At 38.5% G+C, this 22,945-nt stretch overlaps 1 long non-coding RNA gene across 1 annotated transcript; it reads left to right on the forward strand.

Annotated features, from left to right (window-relative positions):
* Nucleotides 1-309: 309 nt before the first annotated feature.
* LOC131190237 (uncharacterized) lies at nt 310-20,649 on the forward strand. Its single transcript, XR_009153266.1, has 3 exons — nt 310-2,849; nt 13,659-13,799; nt 14,932-20,649. It is a non-coding gene; the product is annotated as an uncharacterized LOC131190237 (long non-coding RNA).
* Nucleotides 20,650-22,945: the final 2,296 nt, after the last annotated feature.

Raw genomic sequence — 22,945 nt, forward strand, 5'->3', positions numbered from 1 at the left:
AAGAATTCTCCTTTGAGGAAAGGTTACAGTATTAGAGGCACGATAAAGGGTTAAATATTATGCAGGGAAGAAACAATTGTGATAAAATAAAGGCAGAGGAAGAGAGGCTGGCAACAGTCTGTGTAAGGCTGTCCTTCTTTCCCTCCAGGACTTTCAGGCCGGACCTGAATTAGCTGTACCACGCCTATCCTCAAGCTACAAAAGGAGGAGACTGGCAGGCCAGGATATGGGTGTGTCAGGAGGAGGAGGGGTTACATAGTTTTGCACTGGAGTGCAGGAAAGGGAGCGTCACAGCTGACAGAAGATCAAAGCAAAGGATGCCCCAGATAAAGCTGGCTTGATGAGCCTGTGGGGTCAGAGCCTGTGGGCAGCAGGCAACTGAAGGCCTGGAAGAAGGAGGAACTGGTTCAGAAGAGCAGCTGCACTATGGGCAGAGACACAGAGCCCTGCAGCCACACCAACTTCTGCAGCAGTGCCAACAGCACAACAAGCTCTCCCCTTCCAACCAGAAATGTACAGCAGCTGAGGCAACCTGGCTGAAAATTCAACTAACAACCATGTCAGTGAAACCACACAGTCTGAAGATTGGCCGGGACTCAAGCTAAGCAGAAAAAAATATTTTTTTTGTTTCTTCACATTCTTTAGCTGGACTAAGATGGGCCCAGCTAAGCCCTGATGATTACTTTAATGGTGATATTTAATAATAAAAATAATTTGGTCCAACTTGGGCAATGGAAGCCTATCTGTAACAGAAAAAGAGAGAATTTTATAGAGACCAGCCCCTAAGAACCTATATCTACCAAAGGGAATACAATACATAGTAAAATATAATTTAGAAATAGATATATCAAGAAATAGGTTGGAAAAAATGGATACACCCTTAATTTTCTTTGAAAAGAAATCACTGTTTTTGTTTTTAAAAAAATCCTTGCTAACAATGTAAGGAGATAAAGTTTCACTTCTTGTCTGCAGTCTGTTTTTCTCAAAAGATTACTGTCCTGAAATATTCAATAATGCAGAATGGGAGAGTCTAAGATAGAGAGAAAAAAATTACCTTTTTTAAACAAATTGTCAAAATGCAGAGTTTAGTAAGATGCATCGCTGCTGCTGATCTGGATGGCTTTGAAAGGGGATTAGATAAATCTCTGGATAAAGATAGTTGCACCTCATTATCCTAGTAAGTGCTAGCCTGAAATTTTCATAATATTAGTGTCACGCACCTGAATCAGAAGTTCCAGGCAGTTCAAATGAATATAAAGGTTTATTGCAAGCTTATGCTCTCTACAAGAATCTGAACTACTAATGGTCCAAGCAAATTGGCAGTAGATAAGAGTCAGTAGAATTTAAGGTGGGATGGACTTAGATCTCTTGTGACTTGAGACTGATGACATGTTTGACCCCTCCCTCGGGCTCAGCCTGGTCATCTCCTATAATTAGAGACTGTTTTTTCCTGAAATTTAGAGCTATGGATAATGATGTAGTTTACCTTACTTTTAAATGAATGTTTATTCACATACATAGACATAGAGTTAAGATTTATCATTGTCTACTCCCAAAGCAGTTAACATTTTAATCTTCTCTCTATCTATCCCACTCCAATCCCATACGTAATTTCTTACACAAAATTTAAAGCTTATGTTGAATATCAGTTACTGAGAGGAGAGAATGTGAAAGTCCTAGAAAATTTAGTTAGCCACTAGGGTGGGGGACGACGACTGCTGATCTAGGTAGGTTTTGTTCTGTTCAAAAAAGCTCTTCTCATATTCTGTCCCATGATGGGTACTTCACTTTTTAGTGAAAAATCTGTTTTATTATAAAAGTATTGATTTACAAGAACATTACCATTCAAGAACACGTGATAATGTGTTATGCACTCCTGGAAATGTTATCAGTCAAAATTTGAGGGAAAATATATGCAGATTTAAGATTGCCTCCATAAATTTTGAGACTTATAATTAAAATATCAATTGAACACACAGATAGAATAATTAAAGGCAATGTAATTATCATAATGAAATGCATCATGTTTGATTTCAGAAATGACATGCAGATTTACCAATCCTCTCATGTTTAGTTTTCCAGAGAACCTATATTTCTTTCTCCATAACTCTGCATCATTCCTTGTGTTTCCTTTAGGCAGCAGTATGTGCTTAAATTTCATCTTTTTTTTTAAAAAAAAAAAACTCTTTATCTGCATTTTTTAATTGAACGAATGATTATGTATTATAGGAAAAGCACTGGTTCGCAGATTAATCATTCATCTTACAGTATTTCAATAAGACATGTATCCCTCTAGGAGTCAGGATGTTGAAGTAAGAAAATAGAACTTCAACTTTTTCTTTTGAATTTAATCTGCCCCAAGTGGGGAGGAAAGAATCCTCCTAACGGGTTGTTCTGCTCTACCAAATTTTCAGGTGGCAGTCAATCTCAGTTGGATGAGGAAGTTATCTGACCATGCAATGGACTAGCAGCAATTTCCTCCTTTTCCAGATTACAGCATAACTGCTCTGAAGAGAAGATATGGTTCAAAATATGTCTACCTATATGTGAAGGACCAGAGTTTATCTGTACAAAATCATGGCTTCCATGAAGGTCCTGAACTCCATATCTGTTCCTTATCTTTCCCTTAGGCCATGGGATTAAAGTAACTCATCACCAAAGGACATCTGAACTAAATATCAGCAAAGTGACAAGAGAGTTCCCAGTGGACAACAAGGCAGCCAGAATAACAGAAGAATGTCCAGCTTGTGTTGACAGTTCAAACCTATATTGAGCAATGTTGACAGTTCAATATAGGTATTTATTTCTCCGACATCATGGGTGCAGGCCCTCAATAACAAATAAGATAGGTAATTATCACTGCCATCTTTTCCCCTCATGTGGTAAATAATTCAACATTGTGGCAGGATCCGAAATGCAGAAGGTAGTTTTTGTCTTGACTTATCTAAGTTTTGGTAATACACCGTATGTGTATTACACAACCAAGCTATGAATGATCATGAATTGGAGTCTGTGGGTAGATGGAAGGCCTTGATACTGAGGTTATGGAGATGTGATCTTGGCTGTGGAATAATGCAGTGGTGTTTTTTCTCCCAATAACCCTGAGAGCCAGAGTTTATTTATGTAGAAAGCAAACTAAAACAAAATAAGGGTTAAGCAACCTGCAGGCAATTGCTTTTTTTTGTGTGGTTGCCATCCATCTTAGCTCAATAGGACTGTTCTTGCAGATTCCATTTGGTTTTGTGGCTGAGCAAGTGTAAACCGGCAGTTCTTTCTGTACGGGCACAGCCAGCTGTCCATGTTAACATGCTATCCTCCAGTCCTTGAGTTGGAATATATTGCTCTGCCTTCACTGCCAAGCCACAATAATGAGACTGGTGACTAATGCGATCCTTACTGTTCTAAAGCAGGACAAGTTAAGAAAAGCAGTTGGCAGATTCCCTGGCTTTTTTATTTATTTATTTATTTTTGTCACAACATTATATACAAGAACATATATTGAAAGGAAACAATAGGACAGGAACGGTAGGCACTTTTGTGCACTTATGCATGCCCCTTAGGAATGGGGTGAGGTCAATAGTAGACAGTTTTTGGTTAAAGCTTTTGGGAGTTGGAGAAGAGACCACAGAGTCAGGTAGTGTATTCCAAGCATTAACAACTCTGTTACAAAAGTCATATTTTCTGCAATCAAGATTGAAGCAGTTAACATTAAGTTTGAATCTATTATTTGCTCTTGTATTATTGCTATTGAAGCTGAAGTAGTCTTTAACAGGAAGGACATTGCAATAGATGATTCTGTGTGTTAAACACAGGTCTTGTCGGAGTCGGAAGAGTTCTAAATTTTCTAATCCCAGGATTTCAAGTCTGGTGGAATAAGGTATTTTGTTGTTTACAGAGGAGCGGAGAACTCTTCTTGTAAAATATTTCTGGACTCGTTCAATTGTATTAATGTCAGAGATGTGGTATGGGTTCCAGACAGACGAGCAGTATTCAAGAATGGGTCTGGCAAATGTTTTGAATGCTCTGGTTAGTAGTGTAGCATTTTTGTAAAAGAAGCTACGCAGAATTAGGTTTACAACTCTTAGAGCCTTTTTTGCTATGTAGTTGCAGTGGGCTTTGGCACTTAGATCATTTGATATGAAAACTCCAAGGTCCTTAACAGGGTGGGGGTCATCTGTAAGATAATGTCCATTAAGCTTGTACTTAGTGTTTGGGTTCTTTTTTCCAATATGTAAGACTGAGCATTTGCTGGTTGAGATTTGGAGTTGCCAAGTTTTAGACCAATCGGATACAAAATCAAGGTCTTTTTGAAGGGTAGTAGTATTGTTGGTGGTGTTAAATAGTTTGACATCGTCAGCAAAGAGAACACAATAACTTGAGATATGGTCACAGAGATCATTTATGTATAGTATGAAGAGCATTGGTCCAAGAACGCTGCCTTGAGGAACACCACTTTTGACAGGGAGGGGATTTTGGTTCCCCTCCCACCAAACACCACCTGCCAGCTAGAAAATAACCACCAGTTTTTGGTTTTAATGGTAGAGAAGATTGAACTAGAAAGAGTGGGTGCTTGGAATTGAAGGTACAGCCACCTTTCAAGTTGCCCAAGTCATAACTTTATGTCTGGAGCGCTCACTTTTCAAATAGTCATTTTTGGATGAAGGATTAGCAAAGAATTCTAAACGTGTGTTAAGAAATAGCCCAGCCAACAGGTCACAGCTTTCAGAAGTGGGGTTGGCCAAGAGGTTCAGTTCAGATGTACTTTCTCCTCCTTCAAGCCTGTGTGTTGTCAGTCAGGCTAACAGATATGGCAAAGGGGAACAGGCTGAAGTGTGTGTGTGTGGGGGGGCAATCAATCAACCAATAGCAAGCTTCATCCTTGACTTTGATGAAAGTTTGCATGCCCTCCTTCATTCAAATGAAATTGTAAGGTCCCCCCATATCCAATGTAGTGAAAAGCATGCCCTTCAAAAGCATTCCAGAAAATCCCAAATGAGAGCAGGTAACAATCCCTGATGGCTACAGAGCTTAAAATTCCAAAATCTTAGATATAGCTGCTAAAAATGAAGAAAATCTTTAAAATCCTTTCTTTGGGATATTATTTGGGACAAATTAGGTGAGCTCTGCTACTGTTGAGGTGTTTCTTTGTGAGTGGCATTATTGTTTTAACCTTGGAGACTGGGTTTGTATGCTATGGTTTTGTGAACCACCTTATTGGTAGAAGCAGTGCAAAAGCCTATGACATGTTCCCTGGTGACAGAAGCAGCAATGCACAGTTTACAGAATCCAGACCTTTTTCCTGGATTAAATTAACCTTCAGAACTAGCACTCTCTTTTCAAGAGCACGAAACTAGGTTTACAAAACAGATCTACACACCTTTCAAAACAGCACTAAATCTATGCGTCTGCCCAAGACCTAACAAGTGTTTCAGAAAACACTGGTCAGGCATTACATGAGCAACTACCTCTGTGGAGGCTAATTATCTGATCCTTTCCATAATAATAGGAAAATAGCCATTGATGGCAACGCCCAGCAACCAGGGGAAAGGGGCTTGTCAGTAACAACCTAAAGTTCCCAACCCCATTGAAATCATCAACCATATAGTTGATGAAGTATCCTAGATTATGTCCACAGCAAAATCTACATTGGAAGAATTGGGAAAGTATCACATCAAACTTGAAGATTATGTATAACTTTAAAGAGTCTCTATTACACACTGGGGGTGGGAAGAATATAATATCAAGTGATAAGCTATATACCAAGACTACTAAAACTCTCATTCACATAATCTTTAATTGGGCAAAACAATGTAATTTAGGGCAACAATTTTTAAATCAACATGCTTCAAATCATTTTACAGAATACAGTCCAAATTCTGGGAGCTATGACTCCAGTGGAACTGAAATTTGGCAAATTTTATAAAACATTTTGATATTAAAATTTTCATAAAGTAACTTATGACATAAATGCTTTACAAAACATTTATACAATTTAAATACAAAATGTCCTAAAACATTTCCTGATGTTTGATTATACTATACAATTCAACATGGGTTACAAGACAGATGTATACCTGAATATCTCCTTCTCACCCTTTTCCAGTGAAGGAAGTACATTAGAAACTCTCATTTTTTAAGGCACTGAGGACAATGGTAAGGAATTATCTCTGAAATAATGACCTAACAGGTCATGGGTTGTCTAGTGACATGTAAAAATGGTTACATGAGCATATCATACCATGATTAGGGGATGTAATGATTCATTCTCTGAAATAACAACACAAGCAAAAGTGAAAATGAAACCTCAAATGTGTGATCCTATATTCTTACTTGTCCCTAAAAGTAAATATTATTTAATCCAAATAGTGTACTGCTTATCTGCATTTTGTGGATAATTATAACTTATGGGGTTCTTAGAGCTCTCTGAGATTTGTTGTTTTCTTGTAGACATTTCATTACCAAACTAGGTAACACAGGGGTGAAATCTACAATTTTTTTGCTACCGGTTCTGTGGGCATGGCTTGGTGGTGGTGGGGTCATGTGACTGGGTGGGCGTGGCTATGTAGCCATGTGACTGGGGGATCAAAAGACAGAAACTCACTAACAATGTCCTGCTGGAGCAGGGTTGGACTAGATGACCTCCAGGTCCCTTCCAGTCCTGGATTATCCTCTGAAGCTGGGTCTAGTGCCAGGTTTGTACTCCTTCCTTCCTCTCCTCCTTTATTCCTTCCTTTCCTCCCTCCCTCCCTCCTTTCTTTCTCTCTCTCTCTCTCAAAAACGAACCCACCACACATACCCCGTTTTTCTTCCCAGCCTACCTGAGCTTGGGGGGGAGAGTTCTCCTAGCCAAACCAAAAAACAGAGTGGGGGAGTCCGTTTTTCCTCCCAGCAGGCTTCAGGCTTCAGGGAAGCCTGCTGGGAGGAAAAATGGACTCTCCCACGCCCCCGTTTTTTGGCTAGCACTCAGCTGCCGTGCAATCATCAGAGTTGGGTTTTTTTTTTACTTTTAAAAGCATTTTTTCGGCCGACGAAAAATTGCTTTTAAAAGTAAAAAAACCCTCTGATGATCACGCGGCTCAGCTGGGCATTGGGGGGGTGGTCAGGGATTTTTGCTACCAGTTCTCCGAACCACCTGCTGCTATTGCTACCAGATCAGGCTCTGGTACCGAACCGGGAGCATTTCACCCCTGAGGTAACATCATCAGTGCATTAATGTCTGCAAGAAAACGGCCGAACTCAGAGATGACCCCACAGTTCAACCATGAGTAACAAATATTCTCTTCTAGTGGTAATTATACCTTTCTTCATATTATGCATAAAATACATTCATGGGAATAATGATCACGTACTATTTTAATAACTCTATTTCCTAATGAGGTTTATAGGGAATTAGGCCATATTTTCCATACAGATGTGTTTGGGGAATGGCTTAGATCAAAATACAAATTGTAGCCATTTGCATGACCATTCTCTGGAGAAAGCCTAAATCACTCATGTGAACAAGAACTGAAAGGGGAATTTTGTTATAAATTGAGGTTTTGTTGAATATGTCAGTATGCACTTCACTTAAATATTCAAGCAGCTCTTAGTGAAGAAAGCCAGAAATGCTCTGAATGTAGACATTTCAGGGATAAATGAATATATAAAATGATATTATACGTAAAAAAATCAGCTTGGCGAGTTTCTAAAATCAGCTTGGGAAGGAAAATTCCAGGAGCAAATTAACTCCTTTACAATGAATCATTTCCATTTTTGCATGAAATGAAAAAGGCAAAATCTCTATAAGCCTCTTTTGTTAAATGTCAAGTTCTGTTGTTCTGTGATAAATGCAAAATGCCAAAAGCTGAGCTTCTAACAAGAGTTCAAAGCCAAGTTAATAAATCAAATTCAGCAGGTGAGGCACAATCTCAAACGTACTGCCCCAGCTTGTCTTGTACAGCTCCGTGCAGCTTCCTCCCAAGTAAATGGGCATAGGATTGTTGTCTATGTTGCTTTAAAACAGACAAAGCTGGTCTTTAATATAATTTTCTGCCGTTGTCTTTATACTTTTAATTTTTAAATTTAGGGGGTTAAGAGGGAAATGCTGAAGCTTTGGGGATTAACCTCAGTACTTTTGTTGTTGTTAGTTGCGAAGTCGTGTCCGACTCATTGCGACCCCATGGACAACATTCCTCCAGGCCTTCCTGTCCTCTACCATCCTCTGGAGTCCATTTAAACTCATGCCTACTGCTTCAGTGACTCCATCCAGCCACCTCGTTCTCTGTCGTCCCCTTCTTCTTTTGCCCTCAATCTTTCCCAGCATTAGGCTCTTCTCCAGTGAGTCCTTCTTTCTCATTAGTACTTATTGGAATGGAAATATGCTCTTGTAGACATAGCATTTAAGGATGTCAACCCCCCCCCCAAAAAAAAATCTGCCCTTAATGATTGGAAACAGAGCAGACACAAGGAGTCGTTCCCTGGAGACATTACTGAAAATAAAGTTGCTTTTGAATAAACTCACATATCTGCAGCATGCACGATCATCTCTCCCCAGAAAAAGGAGGGCCAAAGTGGAGATGATAGAAAAGATCAGTAAGTAGGAAGAATTATGGAAGAATAAGAGAGGGAGAGATATGGCGCTTATTCAGAACAGAGATAGTGAAGTTTGCTTAGAATGGGAATCCAGAATTTGATGAGAAAGGGAAAAGTCATTAAAAAATGTGGGGGGAGGGGACATGACAAGTCTATTACATTATTATAAGTGTACTTTAGATCAGTTTGTTCTGTAACATATTTAATATCTTTTCATAGAGTTCTGAGGTTGCATTTTACTGTTTTATTGCATACAACCTATTTCTGTTAATAAAGGGCAAGCTATAAATATTGAAATAAATTAATAAGGCTTGTGAAACAATTCGAAGCTGAAAAAGGTGCTTCAGAGTGTGCTGGAATGCAAACATACCATTGACCTAGAACTCCTTCCAGGAGCCATGTTTCTTTCCTCAATTGTATGACTGCTCTTCCCAGCTGCTGTACAATCCTGAGAAATCCTTTTCTTTAAGGAGTGGAAGCAGGTGCTATGTTAAGCCCCAGTACACTGAAGCCTTGCACACATCCCTCTCACAATGTCCTATCCTCCAGATATGTTAGATTACAGACCCCAGCAGCTATGCATAGTTGGAGATGATTGGGTTATCCTCCAGCACATCTGGAAGATAATCGTTTAGGAAAAGTTGATTGAGCTATTCAGGAGGGAGAGTAATAGAAGAAAGTAATCTATTATAAGAAAAAAACAGCTTTTAAAAATATTTGTCATTATTATCCACGCAGCTTGTTTGACTTTACACACAAGAGTTAAAAGTGGTTTCTGCTATTCAAAGTGAGAGTGAAATATCTTCTTGGTTCCTGGAGAGCCACAACCAATTTGAGCTAAGTGGTTCAGTCAGTCATGCGTGATTCCAAAGCAAAGCCTTCCCTATGTTACTCTCACCAGTTGTGTCAAAGAATGAAAACTACATTAAACTCCACCGGAACCAATTCTTGCTCAGTTTAAATGTCAGTCTAAGTCTAATGCATAACTCGTTCTCACTGTGCAATGCAATGATTGACTAGGTAGAGTCTGTTTGTGCTGGGGAGTACTTTGTTCCCTTGGTAAATACTCCAAGCCACAGTTCTGGTGACTTACTACATCATTTTAAACCACAGTTTATTCAATAGACCATGGTTGTCTAGATGCATATGCAATGCTAAACCAAATCCAAACAGACCAGGGGTGAAATCCAGCAGGTTCTGACAGGTTGCAGAGAACCGATAGCAGAAATTTTGAGTAGTTCAGAGAACCAGCAAATACCACCTCTGGCTGGCCCCAGAGTGGGGTGGGAATGGAGATTTTGCAATATCCTTCCCCAGGAGTGGGGAGGGAATGGGGATTTTACAGTATTCTTTCCCTGGAGGGGGTGGGAATAGAGATTTTGCAGTATCCTTCCCCTGCCACACCCACCAAGCCACACCACGCCCACAGAACAGGTAGTTAAAAAAATTGGATTTCACCACTGAAACAGACCACTATAGAGCTTATTAGAGTATGTGAATCTCTTTTGCTCTTAAAATCTCTTTGGCAAAGACTTGGTAAATCTGATGAACATCAATCGCATCTACAGTTTTTGTAAGCAACAAGCGATATCTTGATTGCAATGGTTCCCAATTTCCTCTTTCTTATTTATATCAATGATTATGTGCCATTTTTGATTCCTAGTGACAATATAGATTTTCTGCGTGACAATCCATCCTTATACCTGATCTTTCAGGTCTTCCAACAGTGCAGGCATTACCACTGTAATTGAGCCCATCTACATGGCTACTGAACATCCTCTTGCTTTCCACCTTTTCCAACATTAGAACCACAGCTTGATGTGATTGACACAGTCAATGGTTTTTCTATAATTGTGTTACAGTGGTGGGATTCAACCGGTGTTACAACCAGCTCGCTGAGCACTCGGTGCGCGCGCACACGCAGTCAGTTTGAAAACAGCATTAAAAGTTACCTTCTTCTAGCCCCAGTGAGTGAAACAGCTGAGGCACGGCAATCCACTCTGCTGTACCTATCAGCTGGGCTTCAAATAAACGAAATATAGGTATGTATAGCGCAGGGGTGGGCAGACGAGCCCAGCGGAGCAAACCGGTTCGCTCTCAGCTGATCGTCAGAGCAACTGGCTCGCCCGAACCAGACCGAATAGGTTGAATCCCACCCCTGATTGTGTAGTGCATACTTTCTTCTTTTGGCTTTCTCAATTATTCAGCCATAATGTCTTGTATTCCTTGGACTTTTCTAAAACCAACTTGAACATGTAGAGCTCTAAGCTGTGGTGGGTGATCATAAGCATTATTTTGCTAGTGTGTGAAATTAAGAATATTTTATGGTAGTTTGCACATGCCGTTATGGCTTCTTTTTTGGTATTGGAATATAGATTGACCTTTTCCAAACAGCTGGTCACTGTGACTTTCACAAATTTTCTGACATAACTTAGATAGAATCTTGACTGATTTTTCTGTTGCTTGCCATATTTCAATGGGTACCCTTGTAACCCTCCAACCTGATAATGACTGGAGTGCTGATCTAGCTTCATCTTCTACCACTAAAGGTTCTTTTAAGTAAGGAATATCTTATAAAATATCTCCCATGTTGATATCTCTTTTTTTCCTCTTCCATTCAATTGTGTTTGATTCTCAGAGTCAATCTGGACATCCCTGCATTTTTCCTGGCAGTGTTTTTCAGAAATGGTTCACCATTGCCTCCTTCCTAGGGTTCAGAGAAAGCGATTGGCTCTGTGACATGTGATTTTCTTGATAAAAATACAGGAGTGATTTACCATTGCTTACTCCTATACAGTATGAATTGATGCCTTTGCTATTATCTCTAAATTTATTGTCTGCTTCCATCATGTTTGCTTTACTTGGACAGCTGACCTTCACACCTTGGGTGACTCTGCAGGGAATATATATATTTTTGCATACACTTCCAACATTCTTCACTTATCCCTCCCAATAACCCCATCCCACAATGAAGCAGTCTAGTAGGATTTGGGGGGGGGATTATATATATAATAATAATATGATATAAAATATGGAGCAATGCCACCTTGCATTACAAATACTGTATCTCAACAGAAGTTATAAAACAATTCCTGCACATAGTCTATGGTTAATATCAGAATTGAAACTCAATACCCCAAGATTATACATTGGTGATAAAGATCATATTGATTGTATTTTTTGACAGGAAAGCAGTACTTTATTGGAATTTTTCTCTCAGTTTGAAAGCCGTAGAGAATCTAACTTTAGTGTTTTCCAACCCTGGCAACTTTAAGATGTGTGAACTGCAACTCCCAGAGTTCTCCGGTCAGTACGCTGGCTGGGGAAATCTGTGAGCTGAAGTCTACCACTTTGAGATAGGCTTAGTTAAAATGTTATCCAGTACAGAAATGAAAGATATGATGGATTTTTTAAAAATATGTCTCAAAATATGGTCTAAGTTTTTGAGAAAGATCTCTGACAATTCACCAATACACACCAATAATTTCATTATTAAAACATGAATCCGCCCTATGTCCCATTCATTATTAAAACACTATATTTTGTTTAGGCTTGTTTTGAAGAATGAACTTCGTGAGATACTGAAATTAAAGGATTATGTAAGATCAATGAAAACAACATGAGGTGTTCCTAAGTGATTGTGGACTGTTTTGTAAACATGAAAGGGCCATATTGAAATATTGAGGTCTCAGAATAATAATTGTAGATATTTCAGATAGAAACATAAAAGTAAATACGTTTCATCTGGCAAGCCTTTACCAAAATATTTATCATTCTCTCAGTGAGGCATTTTGTTTGGCAAAAAGATACATGATATTCTTTTGGATTGAGCATAACAAATGGAGAAAAATTTGAGGCCTTTATTCTCCTTCATAAATTCTATGGAAGGTAACAGACAATGGAGGGGGAAATATGAATAAAAATACATTTAGATAAGAAAATAGGGAACTTTACTGCATCTTGTTTACTTTTCTGTTCTTCCATTGTACAACTATAGGCAAAATGAATAGCTTCTTCTATATTGTAGAGATCTCCATAAATTTAACTCCAGGTTCAGGGAAGCTTATTTTAGACCTATCTCATAGGTATATGTCATATTTTTATTTGATGTTGGAGCAGAAAAAGATAAAACTGCATTATCATGTTCATATTTTTGCATAACCTACAGACTGAGAAATTTTTGAGGGATTTTGAGACGGAAATTTCAGCAAAAGGGCAAAAGCTATAATGCACTATAACTTTTGTCCTTCTAAAACAAATTAATTACCAAAAGTCTGCTCACTGTGACTTGCAGGATGCTGGAAAAAGTTGTGGCTATCCAAAACCTTGGGGAGGAACAGTTGAGGTACTAATCTTCAGATGTTGCTTTAAACAACAATTCCCAGCCACACCTACCATTGGCCAATTAAGCTGGAAGCCATATTTCACCAAATTAGAAGAATCAAACATCACTCTTTCTGTGTTAGAAACAGAAGATACATTTTTGTTGCTGGCTCCAGTTGCCCTGCTTCTTTACAAGAGTTTTCCTGGGTTGTATTCTGGACAATCCAAACTGTTTTAGGGTATATCTGGTATAATTTGCTAAGTATAAACCATCTCTTCTGTCATAATCTGTACCAGAATTGGCAAACAGGTGTTGTATGAATGCTAAGCATGTGTAACTGATTTCCTTGCATAAGGAATTATTGTCATATTATCTGTTATCTTCAGGATAGTTTGGCCAGCCTAAATTCAACTCAAGAGCATAGCAGGGTGGAACTCCCCTGCTTGATCTGAAAACAGAATGACTGATTAGTAGCTGTTCTATGCAGAAGATAAAATAACAAATGTACAGTATGGGATTTAACACGGAACAGTCTCAAGAATGGGGATGGAAGGTGAACTCTAAAAATCCTGAATTCTTCTCTTGCTTGGATTAAAATCTAACTCAAGAAAATCAAATTCTCTGAGATGAAGGCACAGACCTAAAACTCTTAAGAGACAAAACTTTTACTTAAATCTATGAAAATACAGTCATTTCTCTTAATGGGACTGATGGACCTCATAAAGAGTCTCTGATTACATAAATAGTTCTCCTTTGGTTTCAGATCCCTCAGGCCTCGCATTTAATACATCAAGAGTTGAGCATTGAAAATAGTCCTCAACTATAATAAACCTGGAGAAGTGAGAAGCGGAGTCAGCCTCCTCTGTTTATATTGATATCACTCCTACTACAACTGGGAGAACAGGTTGGTTGGTTGGTTTCTTTTGAACCTATGTATGGCCTTAATGGCTCAAGGGTGCTTCCAGAAAAGCAATTAAAACAAAAGTGCACTTTAAACCAAATATTAAAACATTCAAATGATTCCACATATTACACAACAGTAAATATTAGAACAGTTAAAAGCATTTACCACTAGATTAATTAAGATGCCTAGGTAAATAAATGTAGTTTAAACCCTCTCCTAAACTGTTTAATCTGCCTTTGATCATAGAAAGCTGGTGAAGAAATTCTGCAAAGAAATTCATTAGATGAGCTTGATCTTGGAATCTAGCCCCAAAGACCCAGGGCTGCAGCCCTATCAGTTGACTTCTGCCAATTCTTCTGATGAGGACTGCCAATTCTTTAAAGGGTTTTGTAAATACATACAGTAAACAAGGAGAGAGACGTTGAGAACTTTGGCTCTACAAATTCAAGGTTGCTGAAAGTGAAGAGGTTGAAACTTCAGCTCTTGCTATCATTGCTTAATGATCTTGCTGATCACTGTGTTAAGGAAAACAAACTAACTCAATTTTCTAGTGCCGATTTAACATAACATAAATTAAGTTTAACATGAATGGTGATGCTTTTCAAATGCCAGGATACACACATTTAATATTGGGGGAGAAAGGCTGTCTATATTCATTCTCAAAGACATGATATATTTAGCAGGGGTTAAAGTATGCTCCAGTTCTTCATTCTTCCTAATAGCAATGAAAATAGTTGCCTTTTAAACTGTCTGTTTCTACTGCGTTTTGCACATTGCACCCAATCGCAGTGCTTAACTGCAATACTTACAATGATAATAAATTATTGTTGCTGCTGCTATTATTTCAAAGCAGGTCATGCATATACTATTGATTGATAGATTATATGATATTAAGAATGTCAATAGCATTCAATACTATTAATAAGAATGTGTCAGCCTCCCAAGTGGACCAGACAGGAAACCTGACAAGTTAGCTAATCTGACTTTATTATGAGGTTATATTAACAGAATCTTGCAAGTCTGAAAGTATAAGTCTCTCCTGTCTCTTTTTATTGCCTGGTAGTTAGAATGAATCCTTTGTAACTTTCTTTTTCTGTTCATTACTAAATTGTGGTCTCCTATCATTCCCTAGGCAGCATCTCTAATCCTTCCTCCATGTCCTCCAAGATCCAAGACTCTAGAAAAAGTGCAGAAAACAGCAACCAGGATGATTAGGAGACTGGAGACTAAAACATATGAAGAACGGTTACAGGAACTGGGCATGGCTAATCTAGTCTTCACTAGGACCAGGGGAGACATGATAGCCGTCTTCCAATACTTGAGGGGCTGCCACAGAGAGGAAGGGGTCAAGCTATTTTCTAAAGCACCTGTAGGCAAAACAAGGAATAATGGATGGAAACTGAACAATGAGAGATTTAACCTGGAAATAAGGAGAAATTTTCTGACAGTGAGAACAATCAACCAGTGGAACAATGTCCCAAATGTCTAAATCTTGGAACTCATTCCATTGACAAATCTGGCAGTGGAGAAGCCTGCTTTTCAAATAGGAGTTGAAATAGCAGAAAAAGGAATGGAAAGAGGAGTTGAAATTAAAGATAGAGTTAAGCAATCCAGAAGGGGAAGAAGTCATGTCCTGTCCTGCCCTAAAATGAAAATATTAGCTACCGAAATTAATGTTTCAAAGATGTGGGAAAGTAAGCCCAAACTCTACAACAGAACATCAACAGTAAATGTATATAATAAGGATTTACATTTGGGCAGAGCTCTTCGCACAATGGATTGCAGCTTCCACGAGAACAATCTGAGCTTATCCCCAGAAAGTAAAAAGTTTGGCAGACATTGCAAGAAAGATTGTGCTTGTATAAGCTAGCCCTCCTCCTCTCTCCATGTACCTAGCAACTCAGCTTCTAAACAAACTCTGGACATCTCTTGACCCTGGTGTCCAGATTGAAGCCTCTATCCCAAGGGCAACATATGCCACAAGTATGATTTCTCCACCCCATCTTTGAAATCTGATTCAAAGTCCCAATGGAGATCCAAATGAGATGCAGTTAACTCTCAGTTACTCCAGCGCATTCTGCCAGTTATCTGTGATAACCTGATTAAATGTTAGCAAGGACAATACTCTCTTAACTTCAAGTCTTCAGGTATACCCCCAAAAGAAGGGTGAGGTAGGTTAAAAAAAAACCCACCTCTGAACAGGGTTAATCAGCAAGAGGAAGAGCAATATCTCCATTCTTCAACATGACCAACACGTATGTTAAAAGGGGTGCCAGAGCCTGAATCTGCAGAGGAGGACAAGCTCGAGCTGGAGCTGACAGAGATTGAGGGGGCAGCTTCGTTGGCTTCAGAGGAATGTGGGAAGGAGCAAAATGAGACAGGCCAGGGCCCCTCAGGTTTGGGGGGGCAGGATGACCGAGAGAGAGCAAGCAGTGGAAATGAGGAGCCAACAAACCTCAGGCAATGAGCAAGGATCCCCAAGCACGGAAAGTGGAGAGAAGGCGGGAACAGCACAGGCCAACCCGATGACTCGGGAGGAGAGTGCCCGCTCCTCTTGACAAGGCACACCTGGGGACTGAGATTTAAAGAGATGCTGTGGGGAGGGGCGTTTGTTGGGAACAAATGCCGAATTGGTAGAGTTTTGTGTGCTGTTGCAGATATTTGGAGTTTGCAGGACTGCTTGCTTCTTCCTTGCTTCATAGACTCATTTCCCTATTCCCTTGCTTTGCTGAACACTGCTATGTTGGTGTGTGTGCGCTTTGCTCTAGGACTTGCCAAGAACATGGGAGCATTTGGAGGAAATTTGGAGCATTAAAAGGGAGTTTGAACTCTTGGCTGGCTGTGTGGCCTTCGTGCCTTGTCCTGGGTCATCACAATCCCTAGGGAAGATTTCCATAGATCATTTGTAGGTGCTCCAATTCAGGATCAGCCTCAATTGCGCAGCACTGCACCAGACTCATACTTCCCAAAAGAACTTTCCCCTCGTTGTCATTTTTGAATGCGATCAAGGCATGAGATCATGACTTTACTTGGGTTTTAGTTAAACTGAAGCAGATGGACAGCCTATAGAAGCTGAAGATGAGAGAATACATTTGTTTCCACCCTACCCTATGAGAATAATCTAAAGGGAAGGATGAATATAGATAGTTATCAGCCTAAAGTGAGGGTGATAAATTGTCCTCAACTTACGGCCACAGTCGAACCCACAATTTCCGTTGCTCAGCAAGGCAGTTAAGTGAATTTAGCCCCATTTTACGATCTTTGTTGCCATAGTTGTTAAGTGAATCACTGTAGTTGTTAAGTTGGTAATACAGTTTTTAGGCGAAGCTGGCTTCCCCATTGACTTTGCTTGTCAGAAGGTCACAAAAGGTTATTACATGACCCTGGGACACTGCAACGATCATAAATACATTCCAGTTGCCAAGTGTCCAAAGTCTGATCATGTCACTCTGGGGATGCTGCCACAGTTGTAAGTCTGAAAATGGTCAGAAACTACTTTTTCAATGCCTTTGTAACTAAATCACTAAATGAATAGTTTTAAGTTGAGGGCTACTACTATCTTTTCAGTCTCACCTCCCTATTGGAATGCCCACCAAATTTCCTCTGAACATTTTGCAAATCCCAGGGATAAAACTCAGCTAAACAAATGCCAATAAAAAGGTAGTGAAAAGCCTTCTTTCTTTTATTGAGCATGATTTCCTCAACATCAAATATGTGAGCTTCAATCTTCAGAATTCTCAGTTCTGGCCAGTTGGGGAATTGTAGGAAGCCCAAGTTTGAATACTGCCCTAAAGGATATGGTTGGATACACTTACTCCAGGTACAAACAGTTGATGGAAAAGTAAAACTGGGAGATCTAGACAAGCCTCTGGTTGAGTGTCAGGAGCTAAACCAGATCCCTTTCCCAAAAAGTTAATTCCCTTTGTGATACGCAAAGTTAAAATAAATAGGGGGAAAAAAACCTTCAAAATCTATGGAAGCAGAGACTTTTTGTCAGCAAAAATAAGTAGCTGATGTACAGAAAAATCTTTATGGTTTCCTTTTTATTTGGTGGAATTGGGCTTACAGAGAAAGATAGGCTTTGAGGGACCATTTCTGGTGGAATTGATGATATATGAGATTAAATAATGTTGATTATGATACAAAAATAAAATCAGTTGGTGCTAATTTAGGTATTGCGCATTCATTTTAATCTACAGCATCTAACTTTCCATCTTTTACATTTGAATTCTATTATTATTATTATTATTATTATTATTATTATTATTATTATTATTATTATTATTATTATTATTAAAAAACATGTTACAGTATGTTTCCTTTCCATGGATGGAATGTATATAGAGGAAAGGAAGCTTTCAATCTGGAATCTCATATTATTTTAAACAATTAAAAACAACAAAACCATCCTGAGAACATGCCCAATCAGGACCACAAACCTCTCTCCCTTGTTAACTGATATTTTGCCTTCTATAGTCTCTGATAAAGAAAGTGCATTTTTTTTTCATTTTCACTGTTGTCTGTTCCGCTCTATTCTGCAAAAGATCCACCATTTCGAGATCAAGATTATTCAAGGTAAAACTCATATGTCTCTCTAAGTTGAGATTCTATAACAATTTCATATATGAAGATTTAAATAGTCATTATAATTAGGCCTGTAATAAGGCAAACATCTTTAAAACAATGCCTGTGACTTCTGTCTCACTAGAGTCAACACACTGGACAGCTAGAATTGCTTCCCTCTCTAATATCTTCCTTTTTCATCCCAAACTATCCCAGTGTATTGCCAGTAGGACTGAAGTTAATTGTGTGTTTTGGAGTAACAATTAATTTACCATATGTCCGATAGTATGGAAAATAGCCATTGGAAGAAGAAGGTAATTGATTCCGGCTTAATATTTCTTCTAAGAGAAAGTTCTTGGAATCACCAGAATCTATTGTGGAATTAGTGGATAAAAGGGTTTCAGTGAAATCAAAATTCTCAAGGCATTGGCCAGTATCTTCATTTGCTATACTGCTTTCCTGAAAGTCCTAAAAACAAAAAATGGATAAATTGTCAAAATGGGTTTTGTGTGAACTAACAATTAGTTCCTAAAATGTGTTTTAAAATTAAAATGGGACAGTCTTTCAAAACATCTATAGAAAGAGTAGGATTACCAAACTATAAGTTTCTAACCCATGTTGGAAGAAGACTGCTCAATTTTTTAAATGAATCAAAAGAATTTGTGATAGTTATGAAAATATAAAATACTGCAATGACTGCCAAATTTGAAAATGAAGAATTATCTGTAAAAATAATTAAATGCCTTAATTCCAATTCCCCAAGTGAATAGAAAGTACACTTTCCATATTGGTAGTTTTCACTTTTTCTTTGAAAAAAGTAGATGTAATACAATTTTGCAATTTTGCTGGCTGTAAATTCTAGAATAAATTTAATAATAAATTTAGTTGCAACACATCTTGAAGATCACCACATTGGGAGTTACTCCACTGGATCAAATATAAATAAGTTTTGCCATTCTCGTGCAACTTACTGTATTTGCATATTCAGTCTCAGCATTAGAGACAGCTTCACTCCTTATTTTTTCATCACTGTTAGTGTTAGCCTCTTCATTCTGCTCTCTACTTTTAATTTCTTCAGAGGGATTTGAGCTGGTCAAATATTCTTCATATGTTCGATAATATGGGAAATATTCCGTGTCGAGCTCTCTTTCACTTGTGGATTCTTCTTTGTGTTTTAACTTAAAAACACAGCAATTGCTTTGAACTCTATCTTCTCCCTCTGAGCTGTTCTGGTTCATTTCTGAATTTAGGCAGGAAGGGCTTTCCACAAGATTGGTATCGGTTCTATAATAAGGCATGTATTCAGAGCAGGTTGTTGGGTTGCACCTGACCACCAGATCATTAAAATGTGTCAACTCGATATTGAAATCCTCAGCATCCTCTTCAATTGACAGTGGTCGGGGTTTTGAAGTTTCTGGATGAATTAATGTTGGAAGGCTTTCATTTCTTTCCTGAAGACTGTGGACACCATTCTAGAAGATATTGACAGATGAAGACAAAATTCTGTAATGTATTATTTCGAAGTGTGAAGGATGATCAATGGGATGGGAAATGAGTTTAGGTATCACTTTCACCTTAGAACCCATTGGGAGATCTAGTTTAGTTTAATGATGAGTGCCTTCCTATAAATGCGGAAATGACTTGGTTCACTGGTACGGATGAAGGCTCCAACATTAGTTGATTGAAAAATCAACTTTCCTCTAGCTTTTATCAGGAATCACAGAATCTAGAATGCTTTACTTGCAATATACTACAGATGCAGTTATTTCTCTTCAGTGGAATCCTAAATATTCTATTGGTTGGTATCAAATATACTACCACAGGTAGTATATGATGCTCTGGAGTATAAGATGTACATTAGTTTTTGAGGAGGAAAACAAGAAAAAAAAATCTGCCTCTGCCTACCAGCATTCATCAGTATTCATCTGGCTAGCATCCTTGCAGCAAACAGCAAACAGCCTAGTCAGCTTCAGCACATTATTGCCGCCTAATTTAGCACAAACAGCTGATTTGACGATTGGATCAGCTTCCCAGAATACCACCAATCAGCTGTTCTAGGCTGCGGGGATCACCAGAGCCCATCGCTGCCTCCGTGCGTCACGTTTTTGGCCTCCGCTCATCGCATTTTTGGCCTTTGCATGCTCCATTTAGACCCGTTCCAGGCTGCAGGGATCACCACAGCACATCACCGTCCATCACCACCTCTGCACATTGCATTTTCGGCCTTTACACATGCGTTTTTGCCATCACCAATCCCCGCTGCCTGGAACCGACCAAAAATGTGATGCACAGAGGCCAAAAACAGGATGCACGGAGGTAGTGATCAGCAGCAATGTGATGTGGTGATCCCTGCAATCTGGCAAGGGGCTAAAATGGGGCATGCAGAGGCCTAAAACGTGACATGTGGAGGCCAAAAATAGCCGAAGGATGGGGGCCAGTGGGTGGGTGGGGCTTCAGCGACATTTGGAATATAAGATGTACTACAATTTTCACCCACTTTTGAGGGGGGGAATGTGTCTTATACTTCAAAAAGTATGGTAATTCTAACAAATAAATGTTTAAAATGCTGGTAGAGAAATTTTAAAAAATAAAGACCTTCTTCTTGTAATATTGAATCAGAGAATATATCTCATACCTTTTTATTCTCAATTTTCTGCCATGAAGAAATTCCATTTTTTGTTTGTCTCTTCATTAATTTGTACCTCATTTTTTTGCTGTAGGCCTTTTCATGTATCATCACATTCACTTCTACATTATTCTCCTTTTTCATCCTGACCAGCTTTAAGATGGGCAAAAAATATCAAAGCAAAATAATTTATTTAGCAATTAGTACAGCTCTAAAAGCCCAGACATTGGCTATAACAATGTATTGTTTAATCTCCATATGGTTTTCCATATTGGAGCCTCCAGGATATTTAACATCCTTCTATATTCATCCCAATTGAATAGGAGTGTTGAACGGATTATGTCTGCTATTCTATATGGGGCTGGAAAAGGGATTACTTCATTGTAAACTTTATATCAATTGCACAAAATTAATCCCTGGACTGAGTCCTTAGTAGAGATCTGGGAAAAGAGTTGACCCTATAGCTATAAGTCTTTCTTACAACCAAACTCATTTAACTAACAATTATTTTGGAAATTATGAGAGAATAGGATGGGAATATTTGGTGCTGAATTTATTTATCAAATTTCTAAGCTGCCCAATTGCGAAATGATCTTAAATAGCTTCACAATATTAAAAAGAGAAGAAAGCAACATCATTTTAGAAAAAAAGGCAATTGCTCCACAGGAATCGATTTAAAAACATACTTTTTAAGCCATCTAGCTAAGAAGGTCATAAGTGACAATATTCTTATTTATGGACTCTGTTCCCAGAGTTAAGTGTGAACCTAACAAAAGCGAGGAATATTTAAGTGATATGAAGATTTAACAGCAGGACTCCCTGGTGAAATAGAGAAGGAGAACAATGTGGTCAAACCAGAAGGCTTGTTAGCATCTAAAAAGTAAGTCTCTCTGTGTGTTTGTGTTTGACAAAATTAAGTCCTGCTACTTCAACCAAGGAATGTTTCTGGATTCAATTCTCGATCATTACTTGCAAAGCAGAAAAATATACAGCCGTTGTTAACTCTAAATTAATTTCATATTTCCATTTGTTGTTGCTCTTTCCTTCATTGTTCTTAGCTTTCCAGCGCTCAATTCAATCATCCATGGAAATGGTGGTTACTGAATGCAAAACAGTCCGAATAGCATATTATAGATTTCCATTTTTCCACCAGGTGTGCATAAATCTATTTATAGTACCACATTGTGCATTGCTCATTCATTTAAAATAGTTTTACCAATGCCTATAAACATTATCCCATACCCTTTCTTAGGCTACTTTCTTTGTTTAATCCAGTTTGCAATTTTTCCCTGCCCTACAAACGATTTCAATATTCTGCAGGGAAATTAGATTCGATGGTGCCTTCCTAATAGGAAGTTCCTATCCATCTCAAAAGTGCACTTGCAATGGAAGCAAGTCACAGTTTACCACAGGTCAAACATTCCCATTGATTTAACCTAGCAGCTATTTAAATCAGTGTTTAATGGAGCTCAGTGTTCGTAGCCATTATGTTTGCATATGAGAGAGCTTAAATGAGCTGCAGGCTAAGAAATGTGCATAGCTCAACCCATCTTTAAATCATTTATGAAGTTTCTATATTATGTTCTAAGTGGCAACAAAATGAATCTGATCTTTCAGCTATAACAATCATTGGAATATATTGCTGTATTTTACAGGAACATTGATAGACCCTTCTTTTTCCTCACATAGGATTTGATTTGAAGATTTTGACCTATGCCCCTTCCCAAACAACTCTTTATTTTCCCTACCAATTATAATTTTTGGAGCAGTATTTCATTGAAGGCTGTTTCAGTTAACCCTGTAAAGATTTTAGTATACAATAAAAACTCACACTTTTTAAAGTTTATCATGAGATGAAGAAATTAAAAGGGTATCTCAGCTTCAAGGGGTTGGGAGGTTTAGAATCTAGTCACATAACTTCATTTCATTTCTTATGAAACTTCATTTCATTTCAACC

The sequence above is a fragment of the Ahaetulla prasina genome, chromosome 2, assembly GCF_028640845.1.
Source record: "Ahaetulla prasina isolate Xishuangbanna chromosome 2, ASM2864084v1, whole genome shotgun sequence".
Classification (NCBI taxonomy): domain Eukaryota; kingdom Metazoa; phylum Chordata; class Lepidosauria; order Squamata; family Colubridae; genus Ahaetulla; species Ahaetulla prasina.